The 17,707-nt window shown below is 41.9% G+C and overlaps 1 protein-coding gene across 18 annotated transcripts in view; it reads left to right on the top strand.

Annotated features, from left to right (window-relative positions):
* The window catches only part of LOC134219839 (uncharacterized), a 235,905-nt gene that overhangs the window by 111,556 nt on the left and 106,642 nt on the right, over positions 1–17,707 (top strand). The window lies entirely within an intron of this gene.

Raw genomic sequence — 17,707 nt, 5'->3', positions numbered from 1 at the left:
GCTGGACGTGTGAAATGGTTTGAAAGAAGTTAATTTGTTTCTATTATGTGGGGTTATCGCTTATGATGTTTATTTTACTATATTTTGATTTCATTAACCGATTACGTTTTAGATTGTGTTTGCATTGTGTTCGGATTGTGGTTGGAACTATTTCATTAACTTTTGAACGCTCCCATCTTCATAAAGTTTTGAAACATAAATGCATCAGTTTTGTCGGCTCTTTCTGCTAACATGCGTATCCTGCTTAACAATTTCTATTGATAAGAAACGTGTCCATTTGTCCTTGCTAGGACGAATATGAGAGCTATGAGATTAAGAGCCGGAGCAATTATCCCATATGTTTGTGTTTGATACGATACATGCTTCACAAAACTGCAGCTCATCCGGAAGCTGATGATGAAATGATGATTCAGGTGCTGTGACCGGATTTGATTTGACACGCACAGGCTCTGCACTGCACCAACGTAAAATGCTGCAGCAATCTAGGAAATGCTAAACCACAGACCGGTGCAGGGGCAGGGTCGAGCCTGTTCGGAGGACCGGTGCTTATCCGCTTGAAATCCTTTTTCAACATTGTGAGCCTGTAGCTGAAGTTTTTCCTGTGATGTTTGATGAATAAATGAATGATTTAGCTCGGCTTTCCAGAACGCAGATCACCATCCAATCTCTGGTTATGACGCTGCTACTGCCGGTGGTGCGTCTACAGCACCTCTATAGTGCAGCAAAGAAGGAGCACACATCACCATCCGGTAAGGCCACTTTCCGTCGAAAGCAAAACACGTTTCCGACATCTACATATCAATACTAAGCGTTTGGCCCCGTTACGGTGATCCATAGTACTGTGGGAAACTTAGATACATGCAAATGGCCAAATATTTTTGTTCTTTAGTTTCGCATTACTTTTCAAAGTTATATCGATGCAACTTTTGGATGCAAGATGGTGTAGCGTTATATGACCTATTATATGAAGAAGCAAGTATGTATTATGTTAGAGCTAGAGCACAGAGAAACAGACGTCTCACTTAACATATGTTCCATCGTACACCTTTTTAACGGTTTATTTAACTTTTTGTAGGTGGTCAATCGGCCACCGATGGCGCTTTCATCGATTTTGTTTGTGTTTGACGTTTGCACTCTACCGCCATCTGGTTGCCGCTTGGCCACACACCGGGATTTTAGCATTGGGCGACAATGTTTTCGTGACGATGATTTTGGTTACATTTTGTTCTAAGTGAGACGTCTGTTTCTCTGTGGCTAGAGGTTACCTAATCGACAGTTCCCCTTGGATACAAAATAAACTTGCGTAAGATTTTTTTAGAGAAATTCACAGAAATTTCCCAAAGAAATTGAGAGGAATTTTCAGTGCAATCAATAGAATTTTCAGTGGAAATTTAGGAAAATTTACTATGAAAATAATCGACATGAGTGATGAATTGGATGAATAAAAGTTGAAAGAAACTTAGAAAAGTAGATCAAAACGAAGCATTTGGAAGCTTTCAGCATATCAAATTGTGCAAAAAGTACTGTAATACGAAGTTACTGTTTGATAACGTGTGAGCGATTTTTGAACTGGATGCTGATACGTTTGCCGAAGAAATGCGAGGAGACAAAATTAACTGTGGGTGGGATCGTTGTCGAGATTACACGACATTTGCAGATGGATTGCAAATCAAAAGATGCTTCAAGTGTTGTGCATTTAACCACAAGAGTAAGGAAAGGACTGTAAGGCAGAATCTCCCCAATATGGTGCCCAATATGTAGGGAGAATCATATAGTGCAAGACTGGAAATCAATTAAAAGGGAATTCGCAAACCATTAAGACATAATAATGCGCGTGAGTTGCGAATTAAAACAAACCATGCTGCATGGAGTGACGTATGGTGTTTCAGCGACAACTGGAGAAACACATGAGTTTCGTCGACTACTCGAAGTTGCGAACATTAAACGGTCACAGAACTGACTTACTGGTCCAGGTATTTAAAGCTAAGATTAGTATATGTCCGCCCAAAGCAAACGAAAATTCTTCACTCGCCTTCAATCAAATGACCACATTCCAGAAGAATTCTACAAACTTCGACGCATCTTATACTACGACTGACGCACCCCAACAGTACTCTGCATTCTCACATCAGCAACGAAAACGGTGGTTTGTGTATCTACTATCAGAATGTTTGCGGACTTCGTGCCAGAATCGATGACTTTTTCTGGCGGTGAACGAAGGAGATAAATGTCGCTGTGTGAAGCAATGCTTGGCTCGACGACGCCATACACTCAGCACAGTTTTTTGGGTGCCACTACTCGGTGCTTAGATCTGATCGCAATCCCTAGAACAGTCGTAGAACCCTTGGTGGTTGTGTACATATCGCAGATTTGTCAATTGTCAACTTTCAATTGTTTGATTGAGAAAATTCCGAAATTATTTGGTCCCAAAGTTCATAAAGGTACATCACTTTAACGGCGTTGAAGTCACTTGCATGTTTGCATGATTGCATGTTCATATAAGTGAAAATAATAGGGGAAGACGCCCCAAAACGTCCCCCTCAAGACCCACCCTCAACCACCTTTTGGGTATTCCCTACAAATTTACCGTATTTGGCATGGCCGTAACAAAACTAGACCTAAAATTATGTAGGTTAGGCGAAAAAAGTGTCAAAATAACATATAGGAAGGATGAAAAAACCGAAAATTTCCACATTTTGATGAAACATATGACATTTCGGCAAGGCAAATCGCCCTAGGGCAACTAACCTGCAATGTACTATGCGTCTCCATGCACTGTCCAGTGTCCATACCACTACGAAACCAACTCCATGCTCTGCTTTTCCGCCGCCGCTGTGATAGATGTTATACTTGAATGCAGTGTTGGTCGTGGGGTCCACGGCTCGGAATTCACGTTCTCCGGATCTGGGCCATCGGACTTCTTGAATAGCGAACACGTTCACTCCAACCTTCTGCAGTTCGCGAGCGAGCGCTGCATAGAATGCGAGTCCCTGGTTACCTGTGCCATATCCTGAAGAGCTATGTTCGCGCATGAAGCGAACGAAAATCAAATATTCTTTCCATTTTGTTTACATCATCTTCTTTGATATGGTGTTGTTCCATTCCACAAAATTCCATTCTTTCAACTTACAAAACATACACTGCAACCTGCTGAAAGTTACGCAAAGCAAGAGCTCTCTATCGTGTACAGTCACCGTCATCATCATCAATGATCATTGCATCACCGCATCAACAGCGAGAATTTTCTCACCGAAGCCACGCCCCCATAAACTTGGAAGAAACATTTTACATTGTCATTGTATACTATTAGACTATATAAGAAATGTGCACAATGTATCTTTTTCATTCAGTATTTAGCCATTGTACGGCAATAAACCGGTCAAAGTAAAAAAGCGAAGTAGTTTTCATTCCCCGAAAGCAGCCAAACCAATCAGCTCTTTTCAGAGCTATGAGTTAATTAACCCTCCAGTCTGAGCTATCGACACACCAGGCATTCCTTCACCGAGAAGGAATCGGCCGATCATCCGTGGCATTCCGAAGAGGAATTGGTTGTTCAGCAGGAATCCTCAACCGAAGGATTGGCCTCATCATTCGACTGTCCGTGATCGGACATTTTGGTCCTATCGAACCGGATCTGGACGATCCGTTTTCCGTTTGTTGCAGCCGCAACTGTGATCTGGCAATCAGCCGATTGTCCATCGTTTCCCTCTGTCGATGCTCAGCAGAGTTAGTTAAAATAATTTTCTGGCTGATTCGAGGAGGAAAATTGCGTTTTAGTGCGAAAGTAAGACGCGAGTGTAACCGTGAGTGAAAACGTTATTGAAACTCGTCGCTGACGTCGTGTGATGCCGATTCAACACACACCAAGTAAAATCGAGCAGAAGGAGAGGATGGCGGATCTCAAATCGCTTGTTCACCTACGTGGACAGGTGAAGGCGAAAGTTACGCGCATCCGCAAAGCCGTCGAAGAAGCATCGGGGGCTGCAACCGTGCAGTTGAGTTTGGTGCAATTGAAGCTATACCAACGTAATTTGGATACCCACTACCAGGAGTACTGTGACATCCACCGGCAAATTGTCACACTAACATCCGCCGAGAAGCTAGCTGAGCAAGATGAAGCCTACGTCATTTTCGAAACTCAGCACAACGACGCCTGCCTGTTTGTGGAAACGCTTATCCAGTCCATGGAAGCCCCCACCGATATGAGGCTGGTAGCAAGAGGTCAACAAGAACCACCACGCATCATCGTCCAACAGCAACCACTGAAAGCACCCATTCCCACATTCGATGGGAAACCAGAGAACTGGCCACGCTTTAAGGCCATGTTTCTCGATGTGATGAAAACCTCCAGCGATTCCGACGCCAACAAGCTGTACCACCTGGACCGAGCCTTGATTGGCAGTGCTGCGGGAATCATCGACGACTCTACCATGCAAGCCAACAACTACGCCCACGCCTGGACGTTGCTGGAGGAACGTTTCGATGACAAGCGACTCATTGTAGATACTCACGTTTTGAGTATGCTACACTTGAAGAAAATGACACGACCCTGTTCCACAGAACTTCGAGAACTGATCGACGATGTAACCCGGCACATCGATGGTCTCAGCCTAATGAAGGAGCAAATGCTTGGAATGTCCGAGCGCTTCGTCGTGAACTTGGTTGCGAAAGCGTTGGACAACAGATCCCGCATGGAGTGGGAAGCAACTATTCCCCACAAACAAATTCCCACCTACAATGACACCATGGACTTCCTGAAGAAGCGCTGCTCAATCCTCGAGCGGTGTGAAGAAGCGATCCAGAAACCAACCTCGAAGCCGATTCCAGCAAAGGGACCCACTCAGCTGAAAACCTATGCCATCACCGAGAAAGCGGAGCCAACATGCCAAGTGTGCGGTGAAGGAAGTCACCCGATCTTCAAGTGCGACGCCATCCGCAAGATGTCCATTCCAGACCGGGAAGCCAAGGTAAGAGAGCTCAAAGCTTGCTTTAATTGTCTGAGAGTAGGGCATAGGAGCAGTGCGTGCAAGTCCTCTTTTACTTGTTGGAAATGTGAAGGCAAACACCATACCCTCCTTCACCCTGAGTCTGACGTTTCCCCATCGACACCAGAATCCGATGATTCGGATTACGAGACTCAAAACCATCAAATACAGTCCACTTCTGCCGTCTATCCTGCAAAGAAGGTTTCATCTATGTGCAACAGTCTACTTATGACAGCCATAGTTCAAGTTTATGATGCCGATGGAAAACTACGTCCTTGTCGAGTTTTTCTTGATAGTGGTTCACAAGCACACATTGCCTCACGGAAATTCATTCAGTCCCTTAAACTTCCTCGGCTCTCGACAAAGGTTGATATTGTTGGAGCCAATAATCAGAAGTCGTCCCTATCTGAAGTCGTACAGATTCACATCAAATCTTGCTATTCTGACTATAGTGCAAAATTCGAGTTTCTTGTTGCTGAACAGGTAACTGGAGCAATTCTGTCAGTTCCAATTAATATCCAATCTTGGAAAATTCCTACCGGATTTCCCCTTGCTGATCCAAGGTTTAATCTTCCCGGTGAAATCGATCTTCTTATCGGTATTCAACACTTTTTTCAATTGATGTTGCCAGGACAATTCAAAATTTCTGACAAATTACCTATCCTTCAGGAGACCCGTCTGGGATGGGTGGTCGCTGGAGTGGTTAATCAAACGCGCGGTATTGATCCCAGCTGTTACACAGTAGGAATACAATCATTGGCAAATTATGTTTCGAATCCAAAATTACGGAAAAAACGTCCTACATACCCGTACATACCACAAAATCTCTACGATACACAAAACCTCAACTCAATTCAACAGACCCCTCTTTCAATGAACTGCAACCCATCAAGCGAAACAAAACCATCTGCTGAATTCAAACAATCTTCAAGTATATCAGAAGGTAACTCTCAAAACGCATCTAATAACTGCTCCGATGCGAACCCGCTTTATGACCTATTGCTAGAATCCCGTAAGTCCATTGTCAGCTCTCGAACAGATCGTTAATGAACTCTTTCTTGCTGGCGGGAGAATGTTCGCGCATGAAGCGAACGAAAATCAAATATTCTTTCCATTTTGTTTACATCATCTTCTTTGATGTGGTGTTGAACCGGTTGAACCATTCCCCAAAATGTCATTCTTCCAACTAACAAAACATGCACGGCTACCTGCTAAAAGTTACGCAAAGCAAGAGCTCTCTATCGTGTACAGTCACCGTCATCATCATCAATGATCATTGCATCACCGCATCAACAGCGAGAATTTTCTCACCGAAGCCACGCCCCCATAAACTTGGAAGAAACATTTTACATTGTCATTGTATACTATTAGACTATATAAGAAATGTGCACAATGTATCTTTTTCATTCAGTATTTAGCCATTGTACGGCAATAAACCGGTCAAAGTAAAAAAGCGAAGTAGTTTTCATTCCCCGAAAGCAGCCAAACCAATCAGCTCTTTTCAGAGCTATGAGTTAATTAACCCTCCAGTCTGAGCTATCGACACACCAGGCATTCCTTCACCGAGAAGGAATCGGCCGATCATCCGTGGCATTCCGAAGAGGAATTGGCCGTTCAGCAGGAATCCTCAACCGAAGGATTGGCCTCATCATTCGACTGTCCGTGATCGGACAAGCTACTTTCAGTGCAGAGTGTTGGTGTACGACACTAACGAAGGACGTAAGTCGATGCGTGTTACAGCGGGCGTTCCTTAAGACTCCATACTCGGTCCAACTCTTTGGAACGGGATGTACGATGGAGTCCTGAGTCTGCGATTGCCTAGAAAAGTTAGAATCGTGGGTTTTGCGGACGACGTGTCACTAACGGTGATGGGCGAGACACTTGAAGAAGTAGAGGTGTTGGCGACGGAGGCGATAGCAATGATCGAGAGCTGGATTAACGGAGTGAAGCTGCAAATAGCTCACCATAAGACGGAGGTGCTACTAGTCAGCAACTGTAAGGCAATTCAGCGGATGGAGATCGTCGTTGGTGATCATACGATTGCATCGAAGCGATCACTGAAACATCTGGGAGCGATGACCGGCTAAACTTCAATAGCCACGTCGATTACGTCTGCGAAAAGTCGGCGAAGGCTATGAGCGCAATAGCAAGGATCATGCCAAACGTTGGCGGTCCAAGAAGTAGCACCAGGCGTCTACTAGCTAGTGTCTCGTCATCGATACTGCGGTATGGAGTCCTCGCTTGGGGTAATGCGCTGGAAACCAAGCGGAACCGTAGAAGGCTACAAAGTGCGTTCCGGCTGATGGCCATACGAGTCGCGAGGGCCTACAGAACGATATCGTCGGAGGCAGTATGCGTTATCACCGGGATGGTCCCTATCTGCATCAGCCTAGCGGAAGATATTGAGTGCTATCATCGGAAAGACACGAGAAATGTGAGAAAGATGGAGAGAATCCGTTCAATGGAGAGGTGGCAGCATGAATGGGACAGTACAGACAATGGGAGGTGGACCCACCGACTCATTCCAAACCTGTCAACGTGGATGAACAGGAAGCATGGCGAAGTAAACTTTCACCTGACACAGTTCCTGTCAGGCCACGGCTGTTTCAGGAAGTATTTTCATCGGTTTGGGCATGCTGCTTCGCCATTTTGCCCGGAGTGTGAGAACATCGAGGAGACGGTGGAGCACGTGATCTTTGAATGCCCCAGGTTTGAGGCAGTTCGAGGGGAAATACACGGTTTAAACCAAGAGAACGTGATAGAAAAAATGTGCCGAGAGGAAAGCACGTGGAATGCAGTCGACAGGGTAGCTACACGGATTTTATCCGAGTTGCAGAAGAAATGGCGTAACGACCAAAGAGCATCGATTTCGGGAGAACTTCCTTCGTCGGGGAACTCTCCGTCGACGTAGGCTAGATCCGCCGCCGGGGACTAGACCGAGTAGTTCGCGATGAAATACAACCAGTTACGGGTTGTCAGGGCACCAGTGAACCGGACGCCCTGCTCCTCCGGAATCGCTGGACTGACCTTGGCACTTGACTGGTTGGCGTCGGTATCTGATGAACCTCCTTCGCCGGGGCTCTGTTAGATTCCCCGTTGATAGTATAAAGATTCCCCGCGATAGTATAAAGGAGTGGTGCTGTACAGCACAACAGGCCGACTTTTCCGAAGTAAAGCATATTGGTAGTACCGGAGAAGTTTAGGCAAAGACACGAATAGGATGGAAAGATGGAAAGTTCTAATGGTAGAATCCATGAAGTAGACAGTTTATCTTGCGGTCCGAGGGGAAGCAAGGTAACAAAACAAGTAAAGGGGTTTTTTTTCCCTCAGTCGAGGGTTTTTCCTCCCACCACGTTGGAAGCAAATTTCCATAGAAGCAAGATTACCTAATTGTGGAAGGTAACTTAGCAGGCGTGATCCCCAGAGCCCAATCCCCCTAGCAGGCCACAAGGGGAGATGGTGAATGTTTCCAAGCAGTTTTGCGAGGAAGTGCAGACGAAAGTGTCATAACTCAATAAAAAAAAAGATAGATAGATAGATAGATAGATAGATAGATATATAAATAGATAGATAGATAGATAGATTATCCAATGCGAGGAAGTGCAGACGAAAGTGTCATAACTCAATAAAAAAAAAGATAGATAGATAGATAGATAGATAGTGTTTTGATTGAATTCTTTAATTGGTTGAATTACGTTACGTTTAACGCCAGTTGGCAAATAAAGCATACTCGCTAATCAAATTAAGTTTCAGTTTCGTTTCCTTACTCGAATGAGTGAACATTCCTTAGGCCTTCCCTAAAATTCGTACGAATAAAGAGTCGTAGTTAGTGCATGCGTTACGAAATTGATTACGAGTGAGAGATCGTAGTAGTCAAGGCTTGTGAAGAGAGGTTTTTTTTGACGTCTGATTTTTTTGCCTCTGAAAATGTGTTTCTTAGTATCAATTCGAACCGGAAGATTTTTCATGGAGCCTATGTACTGAGAACCGCAAGCATCATTCGCAGAAGTTGAGGACAGCAGTGTATCTGGCGGTGCCGGATCGATCAGAGGAGTACAGCACTGCACGATACATACTTTACGGCGGGTCGGATTCGATCAACGGTGAGCTGATGGAATAGGCGAGCCCGATTTGTTAGATTGAGTGCCGTTCTTGACGGTCGATGGACTTGGTGGATTCGGCATTCGGTCAGCGAGTGAGTACTTGAATGGCTGGTGCACTTAGTAACGGATGGACAGGCTGAAGAACCAGGTAAGTGACGAAATCATGTGTCCGACGAAAGGCCGCGATTCATAAGCCGTATGGCATCCACGGAGATCACCCCGTGCCACCGTAAAAAAATGTTAATGGCCAATGACCGAATATAAATATGGGTCAAACACATTTATTAGTCATTTCCAAAAAAGAGATAAATTACAAAATAATCATAGTTCAGGCACAAGTGCATTCTTGAATCACTATCTCTAATTCCCCGTATCCATCGAATCCTACTTTAGCAATATTTCACATCTTTTCTCTCTACCCAACTATGTGTATCGAAATTGAACAACAGTCGATGGCGTTTGAATCACAAACATGTGCTTCTGCCTGTCGTATTGAGGCGGGTTTGCTTCTGCTACGACAATAGAGGCTTGTTTGCAGCCGTTTGATCATTTATTCATCCACTTAGAATTAATTTGTTGATCAAAATCATTATCATATCAGGGGGGAAGGGAAATTTAATTTCTTTTTGCTCTTTTTTCGTTTCAGAGAGCGAGCAAAGGCGCTTAAACCTAGGCTATTAGCCAGGGCAAGGCTAATACCTTCGCCCCATCCGAGGAAAATCATCGGCAAGAAGAATGGAGTGACATAAATTTCTTAGCAAAGTCACTCCCAACGTATTTCCACAAATTTTCTATCATTTGCTTATAATGATACTCCTAAACCACATACCCTACCCACCATCCAATTCCTTGACATCTATGAGGGCGTCGGTGAGTCGCTGGCCTCTCGTTAAGTAGATGTCATATCATCATTTCCTTCCCTTTCCTAGTAACGGAGAAGATGGGCTTGGCCGGCAATGATAGCTTTCATGTTTTATCATTTTGGACCCCCAATTGGATTTCCATTGAATCCCAAATGGAAATCCATAAGCAATTGGGGTAAGAAAGGTAAAGAATATACATGACAACTATCAGTATGCAATCTACGAAATACTCCGTTACAACGCAACGCAACGCGTTACGAAATTGATTACGAGTATTCCGCGAACCGTTCGAGAATTTCCCTGAGCGAAAAGGTCTCCAAAAGTCGGGCAAATCGAACACGACCGGTGGTCTCTCTTTGAGAGTGGCGCTAAACCCACCGTTTAGCAAATCCTCGTGAACATTCCCCGAACGGTAACACATTGTACTGAGGATTAGAGCCCACCATTCAAGTTCCACGATTTTGATGTCTGTGCTTACGATGCACGTAGAGGGATTGGTTGGTTTACCGATTTTTAACTTACTTTTGCTTAGCGAAATTCAAGTCTTATTTTTATTCCACCTTTGATCCCATTAGACAACAATAGCTCTAAGGATCGCTTGATAACTCCTGCAGAGAAGGTCACTGAAATATGTCGTCAGCTCGCACAATCTTGGACAGACCATCGTTAGTCCACATGAGGCAGCCATCAACGAGCATGCTAACAAAATCCATTTGACTTCCAACGACTTTTCGGACGAGTTTGAGATCTCAGCTGGCGAATTGATGGCCTGTATTGAATCACCGAAAAACCTGAAGGTCCAGGTGAGTGTTCCGTTCTTCAAGCACCTTTCGCTGGTCTTTATCAGTGTCTCCAGCTTAGCCACTTTCAATCGTCCTGGAGGTCAGCGAAAGTCATCCCCATCCGGAAGCCTGGGAAAGATCCTCGATACCATCAGCCTTCTCTCAGGATCATCCAATCTATTTGAAAAGGCAATTCATAGCCGACTACTTGAGTCTGCTGAACATCACTACATCTTGTTCTAGGAACAGTTTGGTTTCCGACGCGGTCAATCCACCCACCACCTCAGACGGAACAAGTCTGTCTCTAAAACACCTGCCATGGCCTTACTCGATGTCGACAAGGCGTTCGACACTGTATGACATGATGGCCTCGTCGTCAATATTCTAAAAACTAAGCTTGTTGCCTACAAGGAAATAATCCTCCCTGTGATCTAATACAGCATGCCGGCCTGGGAAAGCTGCCAAAGCGCAGCTATAGCGAGTCCGAAATAAGTTATTGCGGATGATCCTGAATACTTCTTCCAGAACAAGGACATCTGAGGTCCACCGTTTGGCAAGGATGAAAAAACCTAATGCACGCTTTGGTGAGTGCAAAGATCGTTTCGTTGCTTGACGTCCGCGAATTCAGGGTTTGTTTTCCAGCTAGGTTATCAAATTTTATAGTAAATACTATTTAGGTTATGAAATTTCATTATTTTATCAAAACATATTTAGGTAGAAATGAAAAAATAAATGTAAATAGCATTAGAAACGGAATAACTTAAAACAAAAAAATATAACTAAGGCTGAAAGGGCCATGTGGCTAAACACTTGACCTGGAAAAATGATGTACAAACCAAAAATGCTCTATAAAATAAATTTAAGTCAGAAAAAGTCAAATTCAAGTCTTCAATAATTTAGCGCCATACCATTTCTCGGTACATAAGAAAGTAAACAAATGCGACGTGTACAACTATCGTGGATAGAAACTCTCGAGATCTCCGCTTGGTCGAATGTTTTCGGAATCATAGTGATTAACACGCTGCTAAAGAAATGCCACTTTTCCTTGTAAAATAATTGGAATCAATATATAGGAAATTTAATGTCACTCGTTAGGAGCTTTAATGTAACATCAAAATAACAGTTGGTGACAGATTCAGTGATGCATTGTTTTAGCCATGGAACTAGGCTACAATAAATCAAATTACAACTAGTAGGTACATTCGACAATAAAGTCTCGTCTCGACAATTCGAACAAACATTTCTTCCGATTTTTGATCATCTGGACGCCCACAGTGAGTCCTAGCGAAAGCACTTCCTCGAAAGGGTTTTTAAAGTGATTTATGGTAATGCTAATATAGTCAGGCAGAAAGGCTAAAAGACTGCCCCGTCCAGTTCCATTCACAGATTGCCCGGCTTCAGAGCAGAACACCCTTCCGGAGCCAAAATCATGAATTGTGTGTGTGTGTGTGAGTTTGTGCACCACAGGTAGATCTGCGGTGGAAGCAAGTGGAAAATCATCAGTCAGTTGTTGGAAATCTATCACCAAACGAGAGGCTTCTGAGTGAATTATAGCTTCGGATTAGAACCGAACACGGTACCTACCAACCTGGAGAAAGGTGTTCTAAGCTTTGCTCGTGTTTGTGCCTAGAAAGCAGTTGCAGCGACCTGCACGACTAGTCCAGGACCAATCCCAACTCTTGCAGGGCGATGGCTGGTTATGAATATATGCACAACACAAGGGCCCATAAGTAAATACGCACACCGTATGCGCTATTAAACACGTATCAGAAACACGTACACCACCCCCATTAGCATCATGTTTGTGTAAAGTACGGGTGCATTTACAAGTTAATGAGTTAGAAGTAATTGGAGTTAAATCCTTCGGTAAGCTGGGGCCATTGATCTTCTGTGGAACCATTAGCTTTATTACTTTTGCGCGCAGATTAATTGCTCTATTGAGTTATACTTAAAGTAGGTACCTACCGGAGCATAATTGGATGGTACCACTTGATGAATACATAGGTCAGGTATTCATTAATATACGATGACCTGAATCGACATTTGCATTCCATTTTCATTCGTTTGATTAAATATTTTTATCAGACAGCTTTTGTCCCAACAGACTGCTAGATTTGCCATATATTGGGATATCTGATTGATTAATAAACTGGAACATGCTATTATGTTCGTTATTTCACGCTATAATCTTCATTTAGAAATTCATTTCTTCTTCATTGGCATTACATCCCCCACTGGGACATTGCCGCTTCGCTGCTTAGTGTTCATTAAGTACTTCCACAGTTATTAACTGCGATGTTTTTAAGCCAAGCTACTATTTCTGCATTCGTATATCATGAGGTTAACACGATGATACTTTTAACCCCTGGGAGGTCGAGACAACTTCCAAACCGAAAATTGTCTAGACCGGCACCGGGAATCGAACCCAGCCACCCTCAGCATGGTCTTGCTTTGTAGCCGCGCATTTTACCGCATGGCTAAGGAGGGCCCCAGGAGTTTATTTATTTTTGATTTATATTGTCGTTCAGGTTTCTAGGAATGGAGCGCTAGAAGAGGGCTTTTGAATACACCAAAGGCGAAACACAGAGTAGATCGTAGAACGTAACGTAACACGTAAAACAGATCCAAATAGGCTAGGTAAGGGAATTAGTTTTGGAGAAAAACGCCCAAATTGCAAATCGGTCCCGATTCATGGGAAAGCCAATTATGTAGGCACACATACATTAAGCCAGTTTGGGACTGAAGAGGGGTGTCACAAAAACACAAGAGACGAAACAATGACTTTGCTATAGTGTAATTCAGATTAAAGTGTACTCACCTTCCTGTGACGTTTGAAATCTCACAAGAAGCCATTTATAATCCAATCAGCTCTACTTTTAATTATCATAGAGCTGATTGGGATTTATATAAAACATATATCGATAGGAATTTTGATGTTGATATTCCTCTCGATACCAAAAGTGATATTGACAATGCGCTCGTATCTTTGACAAATTTAATTGTCGAAGCCAGAGGCATTGCAATTCCGAAATGTGAAGTTAAATTCAACTCCATTTTTATTGACGACGATCTTCAGCTACTAATCCGTCTTAAAAATGTGAGAAGAAGGCAATACCAAAGAACTCGCGATCCCGCGTTGAAAGTTATTTGGCGAGATTTGCAAAATGAAATTAAAAAACGTTTCGCTATTCTGAGAAATAGGGGTAACGGCTCAAACCTTGGCCCATTATGCTACGGTTGAGCACATTTATCGTTATAAATGTTCATATATTGCATTTCCAACCAGAATTATTCCACCAGCCGGCTTGCTTACATTTGGTGTTGACGCCAAATAGCAAAAAACGGCGATGAATGTCCGCAATATCTCATTTAAACCAGCGAAAGTCTCGAGAGAAATTAACAAAATGTCGGCATCCTTGTCCCTATCAGGTGGACCATTTTTCAGCCCACTTGGGACGAGTGATAGTTGATTTTGAACATACGAAAGATAAAGATGGGTTGCTGTTTGTAGTACCAGTCATTTTGCTTGCGTTGAATAAAGGCAGCATGCAAACAAATAAAGAAAATCAAATCACCTGATTGAGCGTGAATTCTAATTGGTTACATGTAAAATACTACCACACGGATTGCGAGAGTGCGTTTTTGATTCCCCCAATAGCACGCTTACCAAGGACATGCTAACGAAATACTATTATATGAATCATTTATTTCCCAAATATTTACCATATTTGCAAGTGAAGAAGTTTAGAAAAATGAAAACTGTATTAAAAATTGCAATTGCGAAAAGGCTACATGTTCTAGCCCTCATGTTGTGCCTTCAAACAAATTGCATACGTTAATTATTTGCTGCCGCATAATTTAGAGATTTACTGCTAGTTGAAACCATGGCAGTTGTGTTGCTCTCGCTCTCGCGATACTCTCAAAGAAACTTTTTTCCAAAACGTAAACAGTGCTTTAGGTGGGGATGATGCATAACGCACTGCTGAAGAAAGCCAATTGTAGAACTTTTTCCAGGCAATTCCTTGCTTGGTACTTTGCATAAAAAGTTAGAACTGTGCAAACTACCTGATATTATTACACAATTATTCATAAATACAATTATTGGAAGCTTGTTTTTAACTCTGCCTGCATTGAAGTTTCATGATTGGTAGGTGCGTTTGATTCCACTCCTCTCTATATCGATCAGCTGTTGTGAATCCTCTCAAAACTCTCACGTGTTTCAACTTCCCGAGTTGAAAGAATACTTTTTCGGTATCATTTACAGATCAAAATACTTTTTGCAAGCAATAATAAATCTAAATTATGATGAAGGTATTTATCAAGTAATTTGACTTGAAATTATTCCCATGAAATGACGTTGAAAGTTTATCTAATGAAACATACGATCCATTGTATCTTTCCATTATTTAATGAGAAAATATTTGTAGGATTCATGCGAAAGATGATAAAACTAAATATTCTTACACTAATTGAATCATTTATTTGCGAAATTATGAAGAAAATGGTGTATCGAACCGCGAAAGGTTGATGCTTGAATCGTGTTTGGAAGCCGTAAGGTAGGCAATTATTGTTGGTATGTTCTGCGAATGAAAGCGATTATATCGTGATTCGAGAAAAGCATCATGAGGGCCCATTTACAAACTACATGACGTTTTAGGTTGTGGGAAGGTACATGTCTGAGCGTTAAGGACTTTATAAATTTCAGAATCCTACCATACATGAAGCATTACTAGAGGCTTGGTGTGGGTTCAGTTTAGCATTATGTAATTTGCGAATGAAACTCAACCGCTGAGTGGATTAACCTGTTTTTACAAAAATTCTAATCGCAAGCATCGGATATTCTATCTGCAGCTTTCGGTTATTTTCTCCAGTACGGGTTATTGGTGAGAATGTTTTGATTTTAGAGTTTCACCTATACTAACGTAGTGCTACAAATCGAAAGCGCATGCCACCATTTGGCAACGGGTGCCCCCAGTATTGTCCAAAAAGTTTTGGTTAATTATGTCGCTATACTAATGGAAATTATGAAATAAAAATGATAGCTGACGTAGTGTGGTTGTTATCCATTCATCTGATGTGCGAAAACAGGTATGTTCATTCAGAAAACTCTTTTATTGGGCAAAGAAAAATTCTTGCACAGCCAGCCTGCATAAGTCAACGAAACATGGCTGCTAAAAAACGAGTCAAAGTGATTTTTCACGCAAGATAATTGCTTTTAATAGTTTAAGAAGTGTATAAATCTAGAGTTATGAAGCAGATATATGTTTGATACACTTTTCTAAAGAAGCAGTGGTTAATATCTCCCTACAAATCGACGTATTATCGCTGAAATATTGATTATTTTGCGTGATGAGCCAATGTTACATCCAAGGCCAACATTACCGCCGGTTACCCTACCAACTTTGAGAATAATGTCTCGAAGTTGGATCCCAGTTCGAAACCCTTTTGGAAATTAACAAAAATTCTTAAAAAACCTCAAAAGCCAATTCCAGCGCTTAAAGAGGGAAATAAAATTTTATTAACAAATGGCGAAAAGGCTCAAAAACTTGCTCAGCAGTTCGAGAGTGCCCATAATTTTAGTCTAGGTCTCACTAGTCCAATTGAGGATCAGGTTACACGGAGCTTCCAAGACATTCTCAATCAAGATAATGTTTTTGATCCTTCGTTGGGAACTAATTTGGATGAAGTGAGATCTATTACTAGAAAATTTAAAAATATGAAAGCCCCGGGTGATGATGGTATTTTCTACATACTTATCAAAAAACTTCCTGAGAGCTCTTTATCCTTTTTGGTTAATTTATTTAACAAATGTTTTCAATTGGCATACTTTCCAGATAAATGGAAAAACGCCAAAGTTGTTCCAATTTTGAAAAAAATCCAGCTGAGGCTTCTAGTTATCGTTCAAACAGTTTGCTTTCTTCAATAAGCAAACTGTTTGAAAAGATTATTTTAAATAGAATGATGGTTCATATTAATGACAATTCTATTTTTGCTGATGAGCAATTTGGTTTTCGCCATGGACATTCAACCACTCATCAGTTATTAAGAGTTACGAACTTAATTCGGCTCAACAAATCTGAAGGATATTCGACTGGAGTTGCTCTTCTTGATATAGAGAAAGCATTTGACAGTGTTTGGCATGAAGGTTTGATTGTAAAATTGATGAATTTTAATTTTCCTCTGTACATCATTAAACTGATACAAAATTATTTACCAGATCGCTCATTGCATTTAAACTATCAGAATTTGATATCTGATAGGTTTTCTATAAGAGCTGGTTTTCTTAAAGGCAGCATACTGGGGCCCATATTGTATAATATATTTACTTCTGACTTACCTGATTTACCACTGTCAAAATCTTTGTTTGCAGATGACACGGGCCTCTCAGCCAAAGGGCGAAGCCTTCGTGTCATTTGTAGTAGATTGCAAAAAAGTTTGGATATTTTCTCCACTTACTTGCGAAAATGGAAAATTTCCCCGAATGCTTCCAAAACTCAGCTTATAATTTTCCCACATAAGCCGAGAGCTTCTTATTTGAAACCTTCTAGCAGACATATTGTCACTATGAATGGGGTTCCAATTAATTGGTCTAGCGAAGCTAAATATTTAGGACTTCTGCTAGATCAAAAATTAACTTTTAAAAATCACATTGAAGGCCTTCAAGCCAAATGTAACAAATATATTAAGTGTCTATATCCACTTATAAACAGAAAATCAAAACTTTGTCTTAAGAACAAACTTTTGATTTACAAACAAATTTTAGACCTGCCATGTTGTATGCTGTGCCAATATGGGCTAGTTGCTGCAATACCAGAAAGAAGGCACTCCAGAGGATTCAAAATAAAATTTTGAAAATGATTCTGAAGTTGCCTCCGTGGTATAGTACCAATGAACTTCATAGAATTTCTAATATTGAGACATTGCAACAAATGTCCAACAAAATAATTTCCAATTTTAGACAAAAATCGTTGCAA

This window comes from Armigeres subalbatus, chromosome 3 (assembly GCF_024139115.2).
Source record: "Armigeres subalbatus isolate Guangzhou_Male chromosome 3, GZ_Asu_2, whole genome shotgun sequence".
Lineage (NCBI taxonomy): Eukaryota > Metazoa > Arthropoda > Insecta > Diptera > Culicidae > Armigeres > Armigeres subalbatus.
The sequence above is the reverse complement of the archived record's forward strand: the minus strand, read 5'-3'. Positions and strand labels throughout refer to the sequence as shown.